The sequence below is a fragment of the Sturnira hondurensis genome, unplaced genomic scaffold, assembly GCF_014824575.4.
Source record: "Sturnira hondurensis isolate 20B ecotype Veracruz unplaced genomic scaffold, ASM1482457v3 Scaffold0022319, whole genome shotgun sequence".
Taxonomy (NCBI): domain Eukaryota; kingdom Metazoa; phylum Chordata; class Mammalia; order Chiroptera; family Phyllostomidae; genus Sturnira; species Sturnira hondurensis.
This window is the reverse complement of record NW_028094950.1, coordinates 488,647-512,334: the sequence shown is the minus strand read 5'-3', so window position 1 is coordinate 512,334 and position 23,688 is coordinate 488,647. Positions and strand designations below refer to the sequence as shown.

General features: G+C 51.6%; 1 protein-coding gene across 2 annotated transcripts in view; it reads left to right on the top strand.

Annotated features, from left to right (window-relative positions):
- The window catches only part of KLHL29 (kelch like family member 29), a 272,918-nt gene that overhangs the window by 45,871 nt on the left and 203,359 nt on the right, over positions 1 to 23,688 (top strand). Inside the window, exon 1 of one of the 2 annotated variants that reach the window (XM_037035407.1) lies at positions 17,300 to 17,304. The exons of the other annotated variant lie outside the window; for it this stretch is intronic. The gene's annotated coding sequence lies outside the window, so the exon portion shown is untranslated. Of the gene's footprint in view, positions 1 to 17,299; positions 17,305 to 23,688 lie in introns of those variants that run through there. 2 annotated transcript variants of the gene reach the window in all.

Genomic DNA, 23,688 nt, shown 5'->3' with positions numbered 1-23,688 from the left:
GTGACGTGCCATCCCTAGCATGTTTTTCATACCCACGCAAGTATATCTTCAAGTGGATTAACAGGTCAAATGACAAAAGCGTACTTAATTCTGTCGGCTGTCACTGACTCCTCTGGGGGGGCGGGGGGCGGCCCGCTGCTCTGCGTTTTCCCCTCCGTACGTGCAAACGCCCGGGGCTCCACAGCCTTGACCACAAAATGCTCGTCGAACTTTTGGATTTTGCCAGTATGACAAGTAAGAGATGGTGTTTCCGTTTAGTTTTCGTTTATACTTGTCTTATTGTGATAAAGGTCAAGCAATGTTTCAGAGGTCTAAGGGCCATTTCCCTTAGTTTTTCTATGAATGTATAGATTTTTGTCCTCCATTTTTTTCTGTCATTTTTGGCCTTTTTCTCAATTTGGAGACTTTTCTGTAAGAGAGATTAGATATCTACCTCTGATATAAGTTGCAAATATTTTTCTTTCTTAGTTTGGTCATCTGTCTCATGACTTATATGTATTTTACCATGCATTTGTCTTATTTCTGTGTGGACAAATGTACCAATCTCGCATTTCCTCTAGGTTTTGTCATAATTGGACAGGCTTTCCTCTCCCAGGTTATCAAGGAATTCATCCACGCATTCTTACCATGCATGTGTAATTTCACTTGGCGTTTATTCTCACAAAGAGTATGAGATGCGGGTTCAATTTTATGTTTTTCCGAGAGGCCTGCATCTTTCCCCCAAAGTTTTGGATGCCCCTTTGTCACAGATCAGATTTCCACCAAATTTAGCACTATACTTTGGTCTACCTGCCAGGTTTCTATTCTGTGTGCTCATCTGTCCCCCCTGAGATTTGTGAAGATCACCTTGCCCTGCCTCTCGGTGGAGGGGCAGTGTGTTTGGTCCTGTCCTTCCACAGTTTAGAGTCGGCCCAACCCCAGGGCGGGGAAGCGCTTGACTGAGTGCTTGACCTCAGCATGGAACACCTGGAGTCCCTATCGTGGGGCTGCACTTGACATTGTAGCAGACCGCATTCAACTCAAATCATGCAACAGCTTCATTAAATGCGACAGTATTTACAGAGGGGCTTGGGGACAGCCTAGTCCTTGGGGAAGATGCTCCGGAAGCTTTAACTGGGTCCTGCTGGACTGCTAGGTATCACGTACCAATGTGTACCACTTAGAGCCCCTGTGGAACTGCTTTCAATGAACAGTACTTCAGTGATAAGTCATGGTCCAATGCTGAGGAATGTACTAAGAAAAAAAACCCAGGAAACTAGGGATGATGTTGAGTGCTCACTCTATCGTGCTCTCTCTCTCTCTCACTCCTGGCTTTATCTTTCTTTTCCTGCATCTATCCTTATTTCCTGACATTATTTCCTTGTATCTTTTTTTCATTTTACTGCATCTTTGCAGACTGTTTTGGAGTAGGGGCATTTATTTTTGAAGGAGAAGGGAAGGCAGGAAGGGACACACGAGGCCGATGGCTTCGCGCTGCTGACACGAGCAAACAGTGTGTAGTGCTTGATTTCAGGCTGCATTGACTGCACTTCCCAAAGGCACTTCTCTTTGACGGCTTTACCTAATATAGAAAAACACATTTGCTTCCAGGTCAAGCAGCTTCCATCCTTTAAACCTTGTCATTTTAGATCAGAGAGAAATAATGGCAGAAGCATTTTTACAGCCAGTCCAGGTTCCGACAAGTGTTCTGGTAACCAGAGTCAGCTTGAGGGGTTCGTGCTCGCCTTGATTGAACAAGTCTGCACCGTGACTCACCTTTGCCTTCGTGGGCCTAGGCTGCGGAGACACTGCATTGCCCCGTGGCCCAGGTGCAGACCTTTCTGCTGGCCTTCATCGCCGTTCGGTCCCTGTCTTCTCACCTCCTGGTACTTCTCCTTTGGTCCAGCAGCCCTCTTAACCTGTGCACACACCACACTGTCTCTCGGGGGCCTTGTTGGCCTAATTCCCTTTACCGCCTCTTTGCTGCAGCTCCCCAGCCCTGGCCCCTGCTTGTACTAAGGTGATTAAACGGACCTTGCTTTTTTGCTGCGTATATTCATCTGCACCTTTAGCGCAGGTGTGTGTACAGAATCCCAAGGCTAGACCAGCACTCCCTGGTGTCCTGTGTGGTCAGTCCCGTGGGTAGGACAGGGACCCTGCCCTGCAGGGGTGCCGAGATAGACGCCCTGGGCACCAGCATTCACCTTGCAGGCTCTGCAAGGGACACAGTGAGTGAGGAGACGTGGGGTTGAGACGGCTCCAGAGGGAGGCCCAGAACTGCAGGTATAAAACAAACCTCAGAGTTAAACTCCTGCCACCACCATACGGTTCCTGGACGCGGGAGACCGCCGGTTCAAAGCCTGCCCCTGCCTCCCGGCTCAGTCTCTCACTTTCCTCCCACAGCATTGATGAACCTGACCTCTTTACTTCTAGATGCACCTTCCGTTGGTTCCTTGTCCTCCTGTTCTGTTCAGTGTTGAAAGAGAGAAAAATGGCTCTGCTGAAGTCGTTGCTCGGGAGGCTCCTGCCTTTGCTGCATGTGGTCAAGCATCTTTACAGCCGCACAAGGCTGCCCTTCACCAATCAGCCTGCCGTGTCCTGCAGACACTGACGGTCGCCTGGACTTGGACTCTCTGGCCACGTTCCCCTCAGCCTCAGCACCTGCGCACTTGCCACATCATTCTTCCTTCCTTATGCAGAGGCTCCTATCCCTTCTTCAAATGCCTGAAACAGGAGAAGCCCTGGAAACAGGAAGTCATTTGACAGCAAAACCTGACCTAAACTGACATGAGTCCATTTATAGTCCTTATTTATCCCATGAAGTGTGGATACTCATACCTCTTTGCTACAGAAATAGTCATGTGTATGATTCTGGGGTGTGGTTCCTGGGAGTGTCCCGCAACACACAGCATTTGTATTTTTTTTAATTTTATTTATTTTTTCAAGATTTTATTTATTTATTTTTAGAGGGGAAAGGAGGGAGAGAGAGAAACATCAATGTATGGTTGCCTCTAGTGCATCCCCTGCTGGGAACTGGCCTGCAACCCAGGCATGTGCCCTGACTGGGAATTGAACCGCTATCCTTTGGTTCACAGGCCCGCGCTCAATCCACTGAGCTACACCAGCCAGGGGGCATTTGTATTTTGAGTTCCAAAAACAGGTCTGGTCCCAGAGACTTGGAGTAAGGGGTTGTGGACCTGGATAAAACCAGAGGCCTGAGATGCCTGTATTTTCACTCCATGCGACTGACAAGATAACTCACGCACTGAGTTAACCAACCCATGCCACGAGGAGCGAGTGCATGTGATCCCGCGGCTTTGAGAATATCCAAACGCAGGGAGTGTACTGAGGACTTCCTGACCCCTGGGAAGTGCACGAGGCATGCGTGAAGCCTAGAACAGGGTCTCCAAAGCAAAACGTCACTGGATGTCTGGCTGCCCCCCGGATCCATCAACTCTGGGTACCCTGACGCTAGCAGGTTTCTAGAAATCAAATGATGATAAGATTTTACGTGTTTCCTTATGTCAGGCATTGTTCTAATCACCCAATATGGATCATCATATCGAATCTTGTGACAGCCCTTTGAAGCATAAACTGTCGCTATTCTTTGCAGACGAGGAAACCGAGTCCCAGAGGAGTTAACATGTATCCATTGGGGTTCAGATGCCCAAAAGCAAACCTCTCTGGCTATTTGAACGGAAATTAGCAGAAGGGACTGGGAGTTTCCCCAGATAGTTGGAGGGTCAGGATTAGGCTCAGCCTCCGGATATGATTCCCAACATGACACCAGGGGACCAGACTGCCAGGGTTGCCTTGTCTGAAGTCGGGAAAGCTGGGAATCGGGACCCCACTGCGGGAACTATGGGCCTCGGGAACACCCACCTGAGTCGCCACCTAGGAACCGGTAATGGTCACCACCACTGGGGGCTTCCGACATGCATCTGCTACAGGATGCTCTGCTTGTCAATACACCCGCAAAGCCGGTGACTGGTCTCCTAGCTTCTGCTCGGCAGGAGGACAGCAGAATTGACTGCCACATGTCGCCCACTTCCCTTCCTTGCCCTCTCAGGTCTCATACAAGTGGGCCTGCTTGGTAGAACCTAAAACACATCTAGGTCCCTGGCAGTGCAAGGGTAGATGCCATGTTAGCTTTCTCAACTTCGAAATGCTGGAAGGCACATCAGTTGGAAGGATGTTGATGAAGCCGATCCATGGCAACTTCCCCCAAGATGGCACAGGAAGTGGCTGAGCCAGATTTGGAGCCAGGCTTTCTGGCTCCAGAGTCTAAGCTCTGGGAGTTCAACTGCCTCTCCTGCCTGCCCCATGAGCTCACGCCAGGGCTCGCTGGCCCCCGACAACGCGTTTTCTCCACTCTTCTTTTGGGAGGTCTACAGCAGGTCCGTGTGTCTGTGTGGGATGAGGGGGCCTCTAGAGCTGGACTCTGCATCCCTCTGGGGCTGGGTTGGATGATCTCCATCTACCACCTATTATTTAGCTATTGACCCCACAGTGCTGCACAACTAGCTGCCCCCCCAAAACTCAGCGACCCAAGAAAATAAACATCTGGTATTGCTTGTGGGGTCTGTAGGTTGGCTGGTCCTTCTAGTCTCAGTTGGGTTCATTTGTACCTGTGTGGTCAACTGTAGTCACTTAAGTGGCTCTGTTATCTTGGCTGGACTCTCTCCGACTTGGGTCTGGCTGGGTAGGCTGGTTTCTCATCCTCCAGTAAGCCCCACCAGCCTGTCCTCACAGCAGTTTCTGAGAAGTAGGAGAGAAAGTGGAAATAAGTGTATACTAATTTTCAGATCGAGTCGCATGGTCATGCTTAAGGTCACAGAGTAAAGGGCACCACCAAGTCAAAGCAAAGGGCATGGATACAGAGAGGCCATTAGGCAGGGCCATCGCTATAAGCATTCTACCTCACCGAGGGACCCAGGCATAATATCAGCCTCTCAGACAAGCCCAGGCACCTTCATGCCTCAGAAGGTGCTGCTTGGATGCAAGACATGCCGGGCCAAGCCTCTGGAGCCCACAGGGTCAAATCTAATGCAGAATCCAGACCCCGGGGGGCTGTCCAGGAAGGCTCTGCATGAACGAAATCAACTTTTCCTCTGGCCGGTTCAGTTCTGTGCTCCAGCCAGACTCCGCAGCTGATTCCGAGATGCAGACATGATCTTGCAGGGCCTCTGCCGAAACGCAGCCACTTCTTAACAAAGACAGTCTTTTGACATCTCCAGCGGCACGTCTGCTCGCTCGCCAATTAAAACGCTCTCGTCCTCACTGTGGCAACTACGGGGGAAAACAACTCTGCGATTCACGGCACAGGCGGGAGGAACATGAGCGAGTTAATCATGCATCAGGCACCGGCCTTGTATCCAGCTTTCATCTGGCGTCTCACTGAGACAGTACGCTACTCTCCCAAGATTTCTCGGGTGGCGTGGCCACGCTGCCCAGGCAAGCCGTGCCACTGGGCAGAAGCGGTTCACTCCCCTCCACGGGATCATGTGAAGGGTCAGGGTTGTTTTTCCATAGCTTAGATTTCGGCGGGCAGATCTGACGTTTTCTTAATTCATATTTAATAACCTGGCAGAGCTGCCCAGTGGCCGTGCAGCGGGGATGGAGCAGAGGCCCAGGGTTCCTGTGTGGCCTGGAACCCTCGCGCTCCATCCCTGAAAAACAGGAGGGGCTGCCCCCGGGTGAGGGTTCAATTAGCAGCTCTGGTTTTGGAAGACCCTAAAGAAAAGGGCATTTTCCCTTGGGTTTTTTTTTTTTTTCATTTGGATCCATTTCCCTTTGAAGCAAAGTTGAGTTGCCTTGCCTCAGGTTCCCAGTGAAAGCAGAGTCGAAGATTCTCTGGTTTCCTTCTTAAGAGATTAGTTTTAACGAAGTAAAAGAAAATCAGAACAGCTCTAGTGAGATATAATTCACCCACTTAAGATGAACAATTCAGTGGTTTTTAATATGTTCACAGATATGTGCAACCGTCGCCATGGTAAATATTAGAACATTTTCATCATCTCAGAAGGAAACCCGTACCTATTAGCAGTCACTCACCATTCCCACCTTCCTCGGACCCTGCCAGCCACTGATCTGCTTTCCCTGTAGACACTCTAGTTCTGGGCGGATCAGATGAATGGAATCGTGTAACATGTGGCCTGTGGTGAATGCATTCTTTTCACTGAGCATGAACTAGGTACCTATTTTACAGTTTAGTCTTTGAAGGCAGAGGGCTGGCCTTGAGTCCTGGCTCCTCAGCCCACCACTGGGTAGCCTTAGGCAAATGGCTTAACCTCTTTGTGCCTCAGTTTCCCCATCTTAACAGAAGGAGCAGTCCTTTGCTCACTCCCATAGAGTTCACAGGTTAACACAGGTAAAGGCTTGGAGCTGGGCCTGCCTGCGACACAGGGCTCAGTAAACGTGAGTTCTCACCATTTTGCTCATCCTGCCCTTCCCCGAAGGCCCTCCGAGCTTTGTCGGGGGGACGGGGCTGCCTCTCTGTTCGTGCAGCCAACGTTTACTTCCGCTTACACACCCCTTCCCACAGGGGCTGCACCCTGTGCACACCTTGCAAACTCTCCTCCAAGGTTAGAGCCTGCTGTCCCCCAGCCCTTCTCTCCAGGCAGTCTTATGGCCCCTCTGTGGAGTTCAGGGTCAAAATATCATAGTTCTGGGAATGCCACCTGGAGGGCCACGATCAGGAGGCCGATGGCCTGATGGACGTCCACCTGGTCTGCCCACACGATCGTCCACCCCTTGGAAGCCTCCATGTTTTTATTGTCGACTGGGGAGGGGTCAGGGGCATCATAGCCCTCGTTGGTGAAAGGAATCGCTCTTCCTTCGCTCTTATTAGCTGACACGGGGTAATATATTAATATTATTAACTGTAAAAGTGGTGTAAACATATGCAGAAAGGTCACAAGACACAATCAAGGGAAATGGCGCCCCTCCCCCACCCCACCCCTGCTTCCCCCACCTCCCCCACCCCCCTACCCCCTACCCCACACACACAGAGCACTAGAGCTGCCCTTCAGTGTAACTGCTGCATTCAGTTTGAGTGTTTTCATGTCTTTTCCATGTCTGGGCTCGCCTCCCCCGAGAGATTGTAAACTTCTAAAGAACAAGAACCGTGTGGTCTCCTTTTATAAGAGGATGCTTTTGATGAAAACTAAGTAAAAGTAAAATTTTTTAATGTTTCTTACCTATGCCCTCCCTGTGCTCTTATTGACATGAAGGTCCACGGCTTGTCCGGCCGACCCTCCCCGCCCTACCGACCCTGACCGTGGCTTAGTCCTCATGCCCGTCCAGCCGCGTGTCTTTTGCCCCCAGGACCACCTGTGCAGTATCAGGGGACAGGAAAATGCAGCCATAGCCCGCATAGGACCGAGAGGCACGATTTCTCTGAAGTTTCAGGATCTTGTTGGCTTATCATGCGTCTCTCATATTGAGGCATTTCAGGAACACCATTAAAAAGGAGAACGCACAGCATTTTCTTCCCTGCCCTATGGGGCTTCTGGGGAAAGGCCCCGCCCTTTACTCTAAGCCTTTGCTTCTCAGACACTGAGGATAAAGGAAGAAGCATTTGTGTGGTGAGGCTTCATCAGGGCCTGACCCAGGGCCACCAGGCATGGTGGAGGCTAATGATTGCTGAATGCTTGCCGAGTGCTGGGCCCTGTCCCCAGCACTCATGTGTTACTGGCGCGGCTCCTCCTTCCGAGAGCCCCCTGGAGGAGAGAGGCTCCCAGGCCAGTAAAGGAAACTGGGGCACAGAAAAGAAACACAGCCTCAAAGTCCCACAGCTCCTACGGTGGAGCCAGGAGCAAGCCCACACCAGCCGCATGACAGTGTCCTCCACAAAGCGTCATCCCCAAAGTGCCATCCTGGTCGGAATGGCGCCTCCTGGTGGCCAAAGCACAACGGCTACATTTTCTCACCAGTCTTCTAAGCCTCTTTGTGAGGCAAGGAGCTTGCCACGGGGGCCCAAGGCACCAGGGGTGTAGGTCAAGGCCTTGGGTTCACCAACTCCTAATCTCGCACATTTATTGCTTCCATCTTAACCTTTCAGAAAGAGGGGAAGGAATTGCTCATTAAATCTTCACAGCAGTCCCACAGAGTTCGAGCAGTAGCGCCCCCAGAGAGGTCAGGAGAGGTGCTTGGGGGTTAAACAGGGTTGGGAACAGCACCCCCACCTTCCGGTGGTGTAGTCCACACTGGGGGAGGGGCAGGGCGCCTGTCTCCATACTAGGTCTGCCACAGGAAGTCCGTGAAAATGAGTGGGGAGAATATATTTTTATTTTGAAGTAAAAGTTAGCATTCCCTTCGATTTAGGGGCATGCACAACACACCACAGTGGCATCAGCGGTGCCTGCGGCTGTGTCACCCGTGGGAATCACAGGCATTTTCACTATTGTTTACACTCATCTCTCCTTTGAAATTATGGTCCATAGCTTAACCATGACTCTAGGCTTTGTTACCAAGTACATTAATAAAGTGCACTCACTCCTATATTGGCAGTTTGCTTTTTAATATTTTGATAACTACGTTTAAAAGCAGTTGGTTTCTGTTACCATGCTATGTGCATTACTGTACGAATGTGGAGGCATTATTCTGAAAAGGGGTCCACAGGCTTCCCCAGGCTGCCAAGGTGTCTGGGGTCCCTGGTGACTTCAGGTTATTAACAGTCCCCAGGGAGCCCTAGGGGAGTTCCAGGATTCAAAACGCGGGGGCAGGTTGCACACACACACATACACACTTTCTCACCGGCAGGGAGAGCGCCCCTGTGGGTCCTGGCAGCCCGTGATGGATGCCTTGCGGAGTTCTGCTTCTTGGGGCACCCTGAGAAATGGAAACCAGCAACCCTGACTCACGGCGAAGACACAGCTTCAATTAAGCCAGAGAAACACAATTTATTACCAGCATGTTTTCCGTTCCAGGCGATGCCTTGAAAAGGTCAGCTTATATGAATATTTAGAAAAAGCAAGATCATAAAATAAGAGAGACTTGGTATTTTGCTTCATTTTTTTTCTTTGACAAAGAAAATTCAGGCTCACTCTTAAACAACGGGCAAACTCCAGCACTTTCTACTTGACCTGCATTTACTCTTTAAAAAGGAAGATGTTTTAGGATGGCTCTGGGGGAGGAGTTTTATGTTGTCCGTTGGAACCCAGAACAGTGAGCCCTGAGCGTGGGGCCTATGGCCCACTGACTGGCTCATGTCCACTGAGGATAGCTCCGTAGGACATGGCCACCTTCGAGGTCCTGTTCAGTTCCAGCTGTTCTGTGTTGGTCTCAGCTGATGGCTGCGGTCTTCTCTCAGGGCTTTTAACCAGTGAGTCATCTTTTGAAAATACAAATTCGATGGGGTCAGTTCTTCCTTTAAAACCTCTACTGGCTCCCGCTTCCCAGAGGAGAAAGTACAAAATCCTTAACCCCACACCCAGGCCCTCTGTGCTCTGCCTGCCGCCTTTCTCTCCAGCCTCATGTGTCAACTCCCCCCCCACCCCTCCCATCCCGTTCACATAGAGGTGGAGACTCACCGCATTATAGTATATGTATTCTTTATTTCATATAGTAATTGTTTTGAAAATAGCTTTATATGTGTGCTTAGTACGGTGGATTTTATTCAAACCCTCAGGTTTTAAATTGGTCTGCAGAATGGATCGTCTTGATGTTTTATATAACCTTGATATATACATATGCTTAATGTATATTCTTTACAAAATTCTGGGTTTATTTTTGAAAAGATGTAGCTTATACATTTTAAAACCGCTATTTATTCCGCATTTTCTGTTTCTTTTTATAACCAAATCAAGAAACTGAATAATGATTTACTTATCGTCACAGTCTCTCGTGATTGGTGGGATGTGATGTTTGCTAACCTCCTCTTCCTGCATTTTTCTAGTCTCCCCCCTTCCCAGATCTCTTTCATGGTTAATGCGTTTATTTAAATTCCATACAACAAATGCTTCTTGGTGCCTACTGCTGACCAGACTCCATGCCAGGTCAATGCCAGGTGCAGAGTTTGGGGTGAACAGCCAGGCTGCCTGCCCCCTCTATGAACGGGATGCTCAGCATCCCTTTCACAGAGCCTTTAGCTTACAGAGAGCCACGGCTTTTACCCTAAGTTTGACAACTTATAGAAATGGTGGCAGGGGAGCAGCACATTTATTTCTTTTCCGACCTCCCCACCCTGGGGTCAATCAGTTTGCAGTCTCTGGAGACAAACTTCCTGTGAACGAAACGATGCTGCCCTTTGATGCCCTCAGGAGAGTCTCTCTTCTCGGGTCTGGTTCCTTTGGGTAGAGTTGTCCTTGGTCTGTTAAATGATCAGAAACAATGTTTAGGTTTACCCACTAACTTGGACCGCTTCTATAGCCCATGGCCTCTTGAGACACTCTGTAAAAAAGTGAACTACATATCCATGTTATAAATACATAAGTGCACACACACGGTATGGATTGTAGTTCACAGTTCCATCTCAGGTGCAAAACGGTGCTTCTCAACTTTAACCTGTTTTAACCTATAAGTGCCGATGGCCTTGCTTGGTATGGCTGGCTATTGGTGTGGTCTGCCACGACCATAATTCCCGTCGTTGACTTGTGCATCTATTTTTAGTGAAGGCCTTTGTGAAGGAAGGAAGGAAGGAAGGAAAATCCAGTCAATGGAAGATATTCTGGGTATGTGTTTTATTCACTTTTCTGTTCGGGGACGTCCTGTGAGGACAGACAGGTCTGCCATTGGGTGACACATCAACAGAGGGCCAGACCCCTGGCTTCCTAGACCAGAATGTTCTGGCTAAGCATGTTCTCAACCAGAGCAAAGGCAATGCATGCTCTTTGGCTCCTCTGTTAGTCACTGTTACTTGCTGAGTTTGTCCTAAAATGTGTGTGTCGAAGCCCTGACAGTATTTGTGACGGTGTTTGGAGACAGGGCCTCTAAAGAAGGGATTAAGGTAAAGTGAAGTGTGGCAGGCGGACCCTCCCCCAGTCTGCCTGGGGTCCTTATGGAAAGAGAAGACTCAGACTCTCAGAGCCCTGGGAATGCGTGCACACACGGAGGGGGGACCAGGCGAGAACACGGCAAGGAGGGGGCCTTCTGCAAGCCAAGGCGAGAGGCCCCCGGAGAAGCCGAAACTGCTGACGCCTTGATCGTGCACTTCCAGCCCTCAGAACTGTGAGACAATCAGTCTCCGTTGTTTAAGCCACTCGGTCTGTTGTAGTTTGTCACGGCCACTGTAGCAGACTCAGGAGCCACCCCCACGCCCATTCCCAAGGATTCCTCTTCTGAGCGGATTCCCAGATGGTGACTGAAGTCAGCCTCCTCTCCATTTTTTGTAAAAGCAGAGGCTGAGACAGAGAGGCCCCCCCCAAGCAGGGGCAGGGTTGAGGGGGAGCTGTCTCCATGGGACCCCCTGCACACCCCCCTTCATGGTCCATACAGCCGTGCCAGGGACCCTGGACAATGCGGGGAGAAGCCGGTGTTCTAGAATCCTGGGAGGAGCGACTGGGGCTTTGTTCAGGAGTGTTCACTCTCTTGCCCATGAACCTGAACAAAACGCCTTTCTCTAGTACAGCCACGTGATGCGTGTGTCTGGCACCCACAAGTGAAGAGCCAGGGTGTTCTCCCACACCAGCTCTGTGGGTTCCTGGCTATTTGTGCTTCGGTGTAAATGCTCACGTTGCGTTTTCTGTTCCTGCCGCATTTAACGCTTCAGCCTGAGTGCTGCTTTACCGCCGCTTGGGGAATTTTGTACAACTTATTTGTGAATATTAAGATTCCAGAGGCTTCCCCCACGAAAAAAAAAAGGGGGAGGGTGGCCGCTTCTTGACGTTGCGCTTCTCCCAGGGTGGCAGGTGTAGAATAACCCTGCCTGAAGTCCAGGAACCTGCAGGGCTGGACAGTGGACGCACCCAGGCTGGTGTGAAATGTGCTGACGGGGCCCAGCTGAGACAGCACGGGGCAGCGGGAGGAGGGAGACGGGGTCACTCCAGGTCGACTCGCAGCTGAGGAAGCAGGCCTGGGCAGCTCCGGTGTCAGGCGAGGTGCGGTTCCTCGGTCTGTCCGCCTTCCCCAGGTGTTCGCTGAGCCCCTCCTGTGTGCCTTGCTCTGTGCCTTCCTGCCCCAGGCAAAGGGTTGGGACAGGGGTGACAGAGGCAGGAGCAGATCCCACTCTGAGATGGTGCAGAGTACAAAGAAAGTGAACCTCATACAAACACAGGGACAAGTATTAGGTGATGTGTGACCAACGAGTGACCTCAGCGTGGGCTCAGATCAAGAAAATGGCCAGGCCTCTGGGGGCTGGAGTGGCTACAGCCGTCTTTTCCTTGGGGTGGCAGAAACTTTGAGCTTTGAACTGCCGGGTCCTGAAGGCTTCAGCTGGGAGGAGGGACAGCGGGGGGTCACTAGCTCTCTCCTCCTCCTCCTCCTGCGTTTCTCTCCTGTGGGTCCATCACTCTGGGGCTTTCGGTGTGTTTCTGAGCTCCTTCCCCACCCGGGCCCCCCGCAGTGCCCAGAGGGTTCCCAAGGCGGGGGTGTCGCTGGAATTTCCTGTTCCTCCTTAGGGCCGTCACAGCCCTGAGCCAGGGTCCGGCTGGGGTGGGACGTCTAGGGAGTTTCCAAGTTCCAGCACCCCAGGGGCAAGAGGCCTGCAGGCAGAGGAAAGCCCCTCCTTGTCTGGAGTGAACTGTTGGCTAGGAATCCAAAGAGAATTCAAGGATTCCCGCTACTGGGGAGGAAAGCGAGGGTCAGCTCCCGAGTGACTGCCCCACGGGCTCCAGTGCAGGTCGTTAGGGGGCCCACGCTGCCCTGGAGAGAGAGGACGTGGGGCGCCACTCAGCAGACGCCCAGGCAGCCATCGGAAGCTCGTTCAGTTTATTCCGCTTGCCCACATACCCATTCATGTAACAAGTTCATGTCGCGTGTCGGCTTCCTTCTTGGCACCCGTGCTCCAGACGAGAGCAGCCGGGGGCAGACGTTTTGTGTAGAAAACATATTTCAAGCTTTGAGGGCCACATCGTCTCTGTTGCCGCCCCCCCACCCACTCCCGCAGGGCCGGCGCAGCTGTGGACAATCGGCAAACACGTGTAAGCAGTTCTACCAATACAACTAGGGGCAGACTTGGCCCCTAGGCCGTAGTTCACTGACCCCTGGACTATAAAACCACAGAGGGAGAAAAAGTGGACATGGTCTCTGTCTGTACGGAGCTTCTGCTGTAGGCAAGGAATACAAGTTCACCGTGTCATCGCAAACAAATTTTAACTGTGAACACTGGCCCTCGAAGGGAAGATTCATTCTCAGAGCTCTGTGAACGGGCATGTGTTCCAGTCTCGGGTCAAGGACGGCTTTCCTCAAGCCTTGATGCCTGACTCGGGGTCTGCGTCAGCTTTAGCCAGGTGTGTACAATGAGATGCTCAGTGGTGCTGTCCCCCAAGACCCGGAGCACTGGAGAAGTGGGGACTTCTTTGTTCTGAAGAAAAGGGGTTTCTTTGTTCTGTTGTATTTGGGTCAGAGGAAGGGGCAGGACAGGTTGAGTTGCCTTCGAGACATCAAATTAGGTGTCAGATCAGCAGGTGAAAGGCACAGAGCTGGAGCCCAGAGGAAAGGGAGGGAGCGGCTGGAGATAATGCGGGGCAGCAGCCACACACGGAGGGCAATTGAAGCCCTGAGCGTGAATTACGTCATCTGGGGAAGAGAACTGAGCAAGGAGGGAGAGAAGAGGGCCTAGGAGCAAATCCTCCAGGAGCTAGCTCTTCTCTTTGATGGGCAAACAGAGGGTGTTATCCTGCCACATGGATAGAGAAATAACAGCCAGTTTCTCAATAGCCAGTTTCTATTTCTCCAAATAGATAGCCAGTTTCACTCTTTCGGAGCCGAAGTTCTCACGTGCCTCTTACTTTCTTAGGCACTCCGTCGTAGGTGAAATGGCCCATCAGAAGGTAAATGCTTGAACAAAGTGTGCTTGTGGGACATCAAAACCGCTCTTCATTGCCCCAGACCTTCACGTGGACCCCAGTAACCATATGTAACCCCTCCAACAGGACACCCCCACCCCGCTGTCAGATGTACCCTTTCTCCTCTGTCTCTGGTGCAGGGGAAGGTGGATGTGCCTTCCCAGTGAAATTTAGTAAGTTCATTGGGACACCATTGAAAGAGACATCATTAGCCAACACAGACCCTTCTTCTCAGGGTTTCATTACAGCGACTCCTCCTCCCAGTAGGAAGATGGTCCAGGGCGCCAGGCTCTGGCCCAGGACACACAGGAGCCTGGGGCCTGCTGCCGGGAGGGGCTGCTGCAGGCCAGAGGGGCAAGAGATTGTTGCAGCTCAGGGAGGCGGAGGAGTGACCAGAGGACAGGTCCCACCTGGCACATTTCAGCAGTGCTTGTCCTGCATGCGAAGAAGCTCGGGCTGGCATTTTTACTTCTGTATAAGCTTTTAAAGAAATGCATCTTCCTTTTGGGGGCAGTGGCAGGGTTCCGGCAGAGTTTAGGAAGGGCAAACCTGTCTGTGACCCTGAGGGAAAAACCTCTTTAGGAGGGAAGGCGGGTGTCACGGTGCCCCCACATAACCTACCACAGGTGGTGGCTGAATTGACCTGCTCAGGTGCGTTCTCTGAGGTCGGGGTATGGTCTGTGAGTCCACAGCCCCTGACGAGCCCCACCTGACAGATGAGTGGCCTTCGGCCCAGCCACGGTCACATGGGGCGTCCATAGGCAAGGCCATGCTCCGACACCTCTGCTTTTTCCTAGGTTTCACTTCTCCCTTTAAGGGTTCAGTGGTAGGACAGACAGCCCTCTGAGCTTCCATTTTCCATCTTCACGATGAACGGACCTGTGGACTGAAGGCCTCTAGTGTCCCCAGTGGCTTGGGCTGGCGGATGGAACTTGCCTTTTGCCAGGATGACGATCATCCACCTATCCTGCTAAAAAAAACTCACTTCTTACCCAATATAAGGCAGGTCCCCATGTTCCCAAAGCAAAGGTCTCCAAAAGAATTTTTTAGCTAAGCTAAATAAACAGAATCTTTTAGAGTATAGAAGGAACTGTTGACTTAAAATATTTCATTCAAATATGAATTTTAAAATACTCCTCTTTCCACTTCTGTGTTTTACAGGTCATTATTCAAAACTGTCGTGTGCGGTTCTGACTCCTGTGTGTGTGTGTTGCTCCCAGTGTGCTCTTTGTTACGAGAGTGGCTCTTGGACCCGTTTTTCAGAGCAGATTTCCATCCACGTTTTCAACAGATGGCGCCTTTCGAGTCTGGGCATTACACCTTCCTTTAAAATTGTATTTAATTGAGGCCCCAGCCACAGGCCTCAATTCTCCTAAGTTGAGGCAGTGTTGGGTTTTGGTTCTGTTTTTGTTCTCCTGACAGGCAAATAGTCACAATCTCTTGCAGCAATTAACCAATGTTGGGTTTCTTTTTCAAAGGACCTTTAAAGATCTTATTCGCAGTAGCTCCTGAAATTGTGGTACCATAACCCCAAGAATAACTACTACCTCTGTGTTAACAGAATTAGGTAGGAGAACGCACTATAAAATGAGTCTTTTTACTGACGTAGAGTTATCGATGAATATGTTAGACATACTGAAAATAAGGCAACACCCTTTTTTTTCCTTAGGAACGATGGGAAGTGAGGGGGAAAGATGCCGTGTGTTTCGGCATAGGTACACGTTTTTCCCTTACCAAATTCTTTCAAACCCGGCCGCTTGTTACTTCGCGCAGACAAGCGATCCTTTACTGCCTGTGGGGGGCCAGTGGCGGTGAGTGTAGGCGCAGGTCTCCACGGGGTCGGACCCCAGAGGATGTGCCGGGTCTTCCCGGCCCCTCGATAGCTCTGGCCACCGCCTTTGCCCACTCGCCAGACACCAGGGATTCTCAGCCCCTTCGGGCCACATTTCTGCCACAACCTGCCGTTGGGTTATTGTGTAGTTTAATGAGCACAGAGCCGTTCGGAAATATGCAGTCTGCCACACAAAGGGAAATAGTAACATAATCAGAAATGATTATATCCCAGCAGTTCAACGCTATTGCTGCTATTAATGTCCATTATCAGTGTATTACCTGAAATGTGTTTAACAGTCTCAGTCACTAATCAAGGTGCCCGTCCTGGAAAACGTGTGTTCTCTCCCTTCGGATCACACTGTATACTGTGTTGTTACTGTTTTAATTTTTTTTCCCAGATAATTGGAACCTGCTACTTTCTACTCTGAAAAGTAATGTAGCGGGTAGAGCCCTGAGAGGTTTCCAGCTTATGCTTCCATCAGGGAAATAATGCAATTTCCATGCGAAATCATTATAATATTATTCAGCGATTACATGGGGGTAGGGGGTAGTCTGTTTTGGTTAGACGTTTGAAAGTGGCAAATTGAATTCCATCCAAGTAATCAGACATTATGAGTTTCCGGCGCAACGTGTCTGTCCACAGTGGGGGCCCACTTCCAGAGACCTCCCAGCCCAGGCTCCCCGGAGCCTTTGCTGACCGCCTGGGGTGGACCTGAAGTGCCAGGGCCTCTCTGTCCTGGCAGCAGCCCTCCGCGGGTGAGAACGGAAGCTGCCAAACACGCCGGCTTCCTCACAGCTCAGGCGGGGCGACTCTGAGACGTGCCCCTCTTGGTCCAGCAAGACTGGCCCTGGGGTCCTCAGTGGTGACCCGCTCACTGAGGCCCGTCCATGTGGCCTTCCTTGGCTTCCCTGCCTTACTTCTTCACTCTCCCGCCGGGGCTTTCTGGGATCACGCCCCCGATGAACCACTTACCTGAAACCCTTGTCTGGGTTCTGCTTCCAAAGAGACACACGCCTGGCCTCCCCACCCCTCCCTTCCCGTCCTGAAACCACTGGGGCCCCTGTGGACCACCCCCCCCCCCCGTGTCTTGTGACTCATGCTTGCAGCACTCAGAAGTCTCAGTGTTTTCAGGCATCATCACCCTGAAACATGAAAATTCTGGACTTTTTTTTTTAATCAGGAAGGTAATAGATATGATTTATTTCTCCCACCTCCTCTCTTAATTATTATTACCCCATTCAAGGGAGACAAGATGATTTAATCCGGGTTGTATTTAATATGCCCATGAAAAATGTCCTCATTCTGAACATGTATCTATGTGCTCTTAGATAACTTATATATAATTTTAATGGATTTGTCAACAGCAGCCCTTCCTCATCTCAACAGGCTGCTGGCAGACAGATCGCTTAATTCGCTCCTCAGCATTATTTTTCATACATGGTCGCTGCGCGGCCGACAGATAGCAGATGATCCCATTACAAACACATTTGACACAGCCTGTACGGTGGGGGTGAGCGAACTCAAGGTCTGCCACCGCGGCAGGCGGTGTGTGTCTCTGGCTCACTCAGGAGGACGGGGGGCCCAGAGACCAAGGCACCAGAACAGGGGCAGAGGCTGAGGTCCCCGGAAGAGGCCAGGTGCCGAGGGGAGCTCCACCCACCGCCGTCCCCAAGGCTCTCAGGGCCAGCCCCTCCCGAGCCCTGCCCCTCTCTAAGTGAGGATGCCCAGCCCACTCAGACGCCAGGCTGGAGGGACAGGGGATGGACATCCCCAAAGCACCCATCAACTACAGAGAGGGAGGGGTGGTGAATAGACACCCCAGCTTCCTTCCTCACCTGCGGGTGAGGATTAAGCCCCAGACGCCCTCGGGAGCGTCCTACTCATTAACATACCCTTGCTCGGCTCATCTTCTGTCCTATCCCAAATCCCTTTCCTTTCACTCCTTTCTTGGGTCAGCCATTCACCGCCCCCAAATAAAAATGCTTGCATCCAAATCCATGTTTTGGGTCCACTTTGGAGGCAAAGCCAGACTGGGACACTGGACCCTCTGCATGTGCCCTTTCACACACTGGCATCTCCCAGAACTAGATGAAGCCCCCACATGGAGCCCCCTGCAGCCAGGAGCTCCTCCTCCTCCGGCCCCCGTCAAGTCCCGCTGGCACAGTGGACTCAGCGCTCACCCAGCTGCAGCTAGGTGCCATCCTGTGAGTCGTAAACAAGGGCGTGTCCCTGAAAGGAGCCACACTTGTCCGTATCCGCCCACAATGCCAGGTGTATTAGGGGAGACCTCCCCAATAAGCCAGTAGAGTCACAAGCAGGGCACACACAAGGGGAGAACGCTTACGTGGCAGAAGTGAGCAGAGCCAGGGTCTGGTGCAAAGTCCTGGTCCCTGGCACATCCTCTGTCGGAGAGGCTGGTATCGGTCTCAAGCCAGGTGGCGGCCTGCATCCAGTAGAGCAGAAGTCCAGCCGGACTCCGAGCGCAACATGTGGCTCAGCCAAGCTTGAGTGCTGGGCGGTCGGAGCTCTGGGCTCCTCCAGGGCGGGGGGCCCACTCATATCAGTGGCCAGAGGGAGTTCTTACCCAAGTGTCCACACCTGTGGTTTAGGGCATTCCAGGCCCCTGGTAAGGGCATTCCTGTTATACCCCGTTACCTTAGTCTTAACAAAGCTTTTGACACACTGTCATGGCTGACAGTGGCTCCATTTGGGGATGTCAGAGGTGCCCAGAAAGTCTGCTCTGCTCCAGCTCTGCACACTCTATTTGTGCCCTCGAGTGTGCGACGGGGCAGGTGCCAACCCTGCCAGCTCCTGGCCGACCTGGACGTCCATCTGAGACCGGCCGGCACTCCAGCCTCCTCCTGAGTTGGAGTGCAGACCAGAGACGCCCAGCAGGGTGGAGGACGGGGCAGCTAGAGAAAGCCGAGAGTTCACCCTTTGGGAAAAGGGAAAGGACAGAAACCCCTTCTTTCAGAGACTAACGTGAGTGCGGATGGACTCCTTGTGCCTTTTCTGTCGCCTGGGGGGAAGACAAGGTGGGTGCGTCGAAAGCGTTCTCGCCACACAGAATCTGCCCCGCCGGCTTGTGCCAGAGAGAACCACCTCAACTTGTCAATTTTCTCAATGGAGTGAGACACATGGAATGTGTAATAAACCACAAATAAGCCGTTAAGAAGCATCCACGTTTCTTTTCATCAACCTTTAGCTGCGTTCAAGCCAACTATAATTTTATGTGAATTCTAGATGATACGTAGTATTTTTATTTGCTACTTCATTGCTAAATGTTTCATATAAAACGGCAGAGGGAAAAAAAAACCCACACAGTGCCACATGTAACGGAAGAAGCAGACTGCTAAATGTGACCGTGGGAGAGAAGCAGGGAATGGAGTGGGTTCGGAAGAAGGCTCCCTTCCTGGGCAGGGCCAGGTGGGGGGCAGGAAGTTCGCCTGGAAGGGGGCGGGAAGGGGGCGCGAAGTTGGCTTGCGTGGTTGGTTACCTGTGTCCATTATGCATGGGCTTCCACTGCGTTTTAAGGAGGCTGTTAGTATTCAGAAGAATCCACAGGTATTTTTTGTTACGGCTTTTTTTTTTAATCTCTTAAACGTACATATAAATGAGTATGTATTATTTATAGATGTCTTTGGATTTCAAAACATTGAGCTTGAGAAGTAATGCGGCAAGAAATATTTGATTTACTGCTCACTGGAGAGGAGAGGAAAAAACTGGGACTTTGTACAGGGAGGAAGGCTGGGCTGTGATAACTTGTTCGACCTTTCCAGGGACTTTCCTGGAATCTTCCATCACAGAGAGATGTTTGGGTGAAAGACAGAGCAGCAGCCAGGGGTCAGGAAGCCAGGGCTGTCGTCCTCACTCTCCTCCTCAGCTCTATGACCTTGAGCTTGTCACTCACCTTCCTTCCCCTTTGGTTTCCTGCCCGTATCGGGGAACTGGGCCCTGCCAGGCTGCAGCTCGGCGGTGTGGTGCATTCCTGTCGGCTGCTCTGGGCTTGTGGGTTGCTGGGTTAGTCTGCAGCAGTGTATTGAGGCTGGTAGCCGTGGCTCGGTCCTTTTTTCCGGGTGCCGTGGTACAATCAAGGCGCTCGCCTGCACACGCTGGTAGAGATCAGGAAAACTGAATTAGCTTCTAACTCTATTTTCAGTTCCTAGGCTGTTTCTATATTGGCCAAGAAAAACAGAGAACTCACAGCAATTCCTGGGAATGACTGCTTTCTGCCTGGGTATGGGGAAACATGCTTGTCTGTGGTTTATTTTTAAATGGATAACTCATCATATCTGGGTAAAAAGTACTGTAATCTCCAAAAGCTTTTCTTTCACAATTTTTTTTTTCTCTGAGAATATGGAACAGGCTCAGATCCATTCAAATAAAACAGCTTTTTCCCAGGTGGGGAAGCAATGCCTCCAAGAGTCTCTTGGGGGAAAGAAGGGTTTTCCAGCCACTGGCCTTGTGGGCTTGGGTCAAGAGGAGAGTGGGAAGAGGGAGCAGAAGCCATATAGCATCTTCCCTCAGGCCCAGAGTTTGGTTTGCCAGTTGTTGGGGAGGGGGGAGGAAGAGGAAAAATGGTCAAGGCTGACACCGTCCTCTTGCCTGGGTGTGATTTCCTCTGTGCTGGGTGCCGAGATGGGGCCACACCGTGGAGCAGGTGGAAGGGGCCCTCCTGCAGAAAGGCCACAGACCACTCCCTTTTCCCACAGTTCTCACCCACCTCCGGGCCTCTAGTTGTGTTGGACTCCCCAAGACTCTAGACAAGTCCTGTTGAGAAATTCCAGCCTGGCCCCTGGCGTGTCAGGGAGAGCCAAGGCAGGAGGCTGGTTCCCAGCCGAGTCAGGCGGTGAGGTGGGCAGTGCCACTCTGGCCACCGTGGGGCATCCACAGATGCCCACCCCACACTGGGACCTGGAAGGTTCTGGGGAAGAGGAAGGAGAGGGAAACCAATACGCACCACTGTCCAGCTTGGTAGCATCGGCAGCTGGCCATAATTCAGGACATCAGCACCCACCCCGCCTCCCCTGGGCTCCACACAGCACCAGCCAGTGTGGGGCGTCAGCATGAAAAGCTTCAATTGAAGGGTCTGAAGGAGAAGCAACATCTGGGAAGGAATTATTGCAATTTAAAGGGAGGATGCGGGCCTGTTTGTAAGAGCAAAATCTGGAAGCAATGTCTGATTTTTTTTTTAAGCGATTTATATTCCGCTCATGAAACTGTGGTGTGGACTTCCAGATGTCTGAAGCAACGTTGTCAGAAATGAGTTGTCTTGTAGGCATTTTCCTTCCTTCAGCAGAGCTTTGCTGAGCATCTACTACGTGCCAGCTGCTGCGTGCTCTGTCGACACTCCAGTGCCGCCGTGGGCCTGGCAGGCTGTTGGGGCCACTGGCCCTCTTACCGCTTTCCTTCCAAACAGGCAAGGGCCGTGCCAGCTCTGGCTCCTCTGAGAAGCCAGTCTGCAGTAACCTGGGCGTGGGGCGCCTGCACCGGCCCAGCGGGGCGGGCTGAGCCTGGCGAGTCCTAGTTCATTTGACTGCCCAGGAGGAGTCTGCTCCAAATGGCTTTTTTTTGGAGAGGGGGGCTGGGTTGCAGCTCTTTTTGGAATTTCGGTATGGGTTCCTGGCAGAGTCTTAGCATAACGCAGGTTCTAGTCAGCCTGCACTTTCTCCATTGGCTGGTTCTTCTGATCCAAAGGAGGTGAGAGCAGCCCGAAGACGGCCCACCAAGAAGCCTGTGTGGGTGGCACTCATGTTCTTGTCTTCATATTCTCCAGCGATTTGCCTCACCAGTGTCTGTGCCCAGGAGAGTCTGGAAGAACTTCTGGAGAGGGGTGACCTGGAGGGGAAGGGGAGGAGGCCAGAGGGAGGGCCTCCAGACGGCGTTAGTGAGGATTTGAGAGGACGGGTCACCGTGCTCGCTGGTCTGAACAGCGCTGTGTGTGGCGGGAGCTGGAGGGAGGAGGAGGAATTGGAGGTTTAAGGACAAGGAGGTGACAGTGCTGTGCCCTTAGATAAGGTCCAGAAGCAGCAGATTTGGGGAAAGTCAATCGATTAACGCATCGAGAGGGACATGTGCACTGATTCCTGAGTGCAAAAGGGTTCATGACCCTCCGACGCTCTACCCGACAAAATCTTACTCGTTAGCATTGGGTTCCTTTCATTAGAAATAAATTAAATTAAAATATTCTCTTTGGGGTGGCTGATAATGAAAAAAGATTGAGAAAACACTGAGTCGATAGTGATGGAGAAGCCTCGAGCTGCCTTGCCACCCACAGGTTTTGTGGTTAGATGGTGGGGGAGGGTCTATGGTGGGAAGGTCAGTGCTGGTGAGGGGACACCTGGGAACCTGATCACCACCCCACAGGGCATCCGGGAGCGGGCAGTGGAGGCTGGGGGGAAGCAGCCCATAGGTCCCAGGGTTGGTTTGGGCTCACCCGGAAGTGATTGGAATGAGGACCTCTGCTGACACCTCTGCTTCTATTCAGCCCACACCGGAGGTGGCGACTCCAGAGTGAACACAGGACAGCTCCGTCGCCTCATCTCCAGGGGCCCAGGAACAAGCAGGGCCGGTAATTTGGAGCAAGGCGTGGGATGGGAGACACGAATCCAGATTTCCAGTTCTGCCTCCTCCCCTCATTATTGGCCCTGTAACTTGGGGCAACTACTATTTCCCACAGGCTTCTGTTTCCTCATCTGTAAAATGGAAATAGTAACGGTAATCACCTCATCAACTTGGTAGAAGAGATAAACGAGAAAACCTGAAGGAGTTAGGCTTAGTAAACTTGGAGTGTGATGAAAATGTTGTTACATCTCAATCAGGAGTTGTGGCTTTTTTTTTTTTTTGCAGAGCACATGCCCGCACAAAGCTTGCCAAGCACTGCGTTCCTAACATTGAGACTAAGTAATGGATCTCATCGGTGGCCAACTCTGGCTCCTTAATGGAAAGAGGAAATCTCTGCATTGCTGGGCGGGCTCTCGTGAGCTGCTCCGTCATTGGGCCTGCCTTCTCCCCTTTTAAAAGCACTGCTTTCCGGACCCCTTGGCCCATGATCTGTCATGAAGCTGATGGATAAACCTCCTGAGTTTATTTTGGGCTTGGCAAGGTGCCCACAGGCTTTGGTGAACCCATGGTTGATAGTATTAATGTATGGCCTGTTTCTCTCTCTTCTTGCAAGAACGTGAATGAGCGCTGCCCTTGCAGGTTACATTCCGAAGGGACCCTCGCGCCGTGTGCCAGGGCTGCCGCAGGGCCATGCTCTGGGCTGGTGGGAGGGCGGGTGGGAGCTGATTCCCTCACTGCAGTTGCAGCCTGCAGGTTATTTGCTTTTTCCTTCTAAGGAAGAAAGGATCTTCGTTTCCCAGCCGGCAGAGGGGTGGTGAGCGACTCAGTGCTGGAGCCATAATTGGGGAGCGTGGTCAGGACCCAGGCAGGGCTGCTCTGTGATCCTGTGTCAAACGTGAGAGTCCCTAATTGGGTTCTCCTACCTTAGGGCGGTTTCTCTCCCCCAAAATTGGTCTCTTTTATAAGGAAGTGAAAAAATCCCAGGGCCCTTATAATTCTCTTGGCTACCAATTTGGTTCATGTCAGGCACCATCTTTATTTATAGACTGAGACTTTGCATGGCTCTCAAAATTTCTTGGAGTTTAATGTTTAAGAACTCCTGGCGTGGAGGCAGTTACTGAGCCCAACCAGCTCGTTGGAGGGATTGCTCTCACAGGGGCCTTTATGCCCCATCAAACTCAGTGAGCATCTCTCGGGTTGCTTGAGATGAGAGAGGGTCCGTCTGACCGGAGATGCTAAAAGTCCTGAAGCGGTGCCTTCCCCTCACCTGGAAATGGAAACCGTACCTGTCTCCCGATGAGTTCCTGGGTTTATTCCCAAGACTCATTTCCCCAAGCCATGATCTTTGAAAATGTAAGCTTCAAC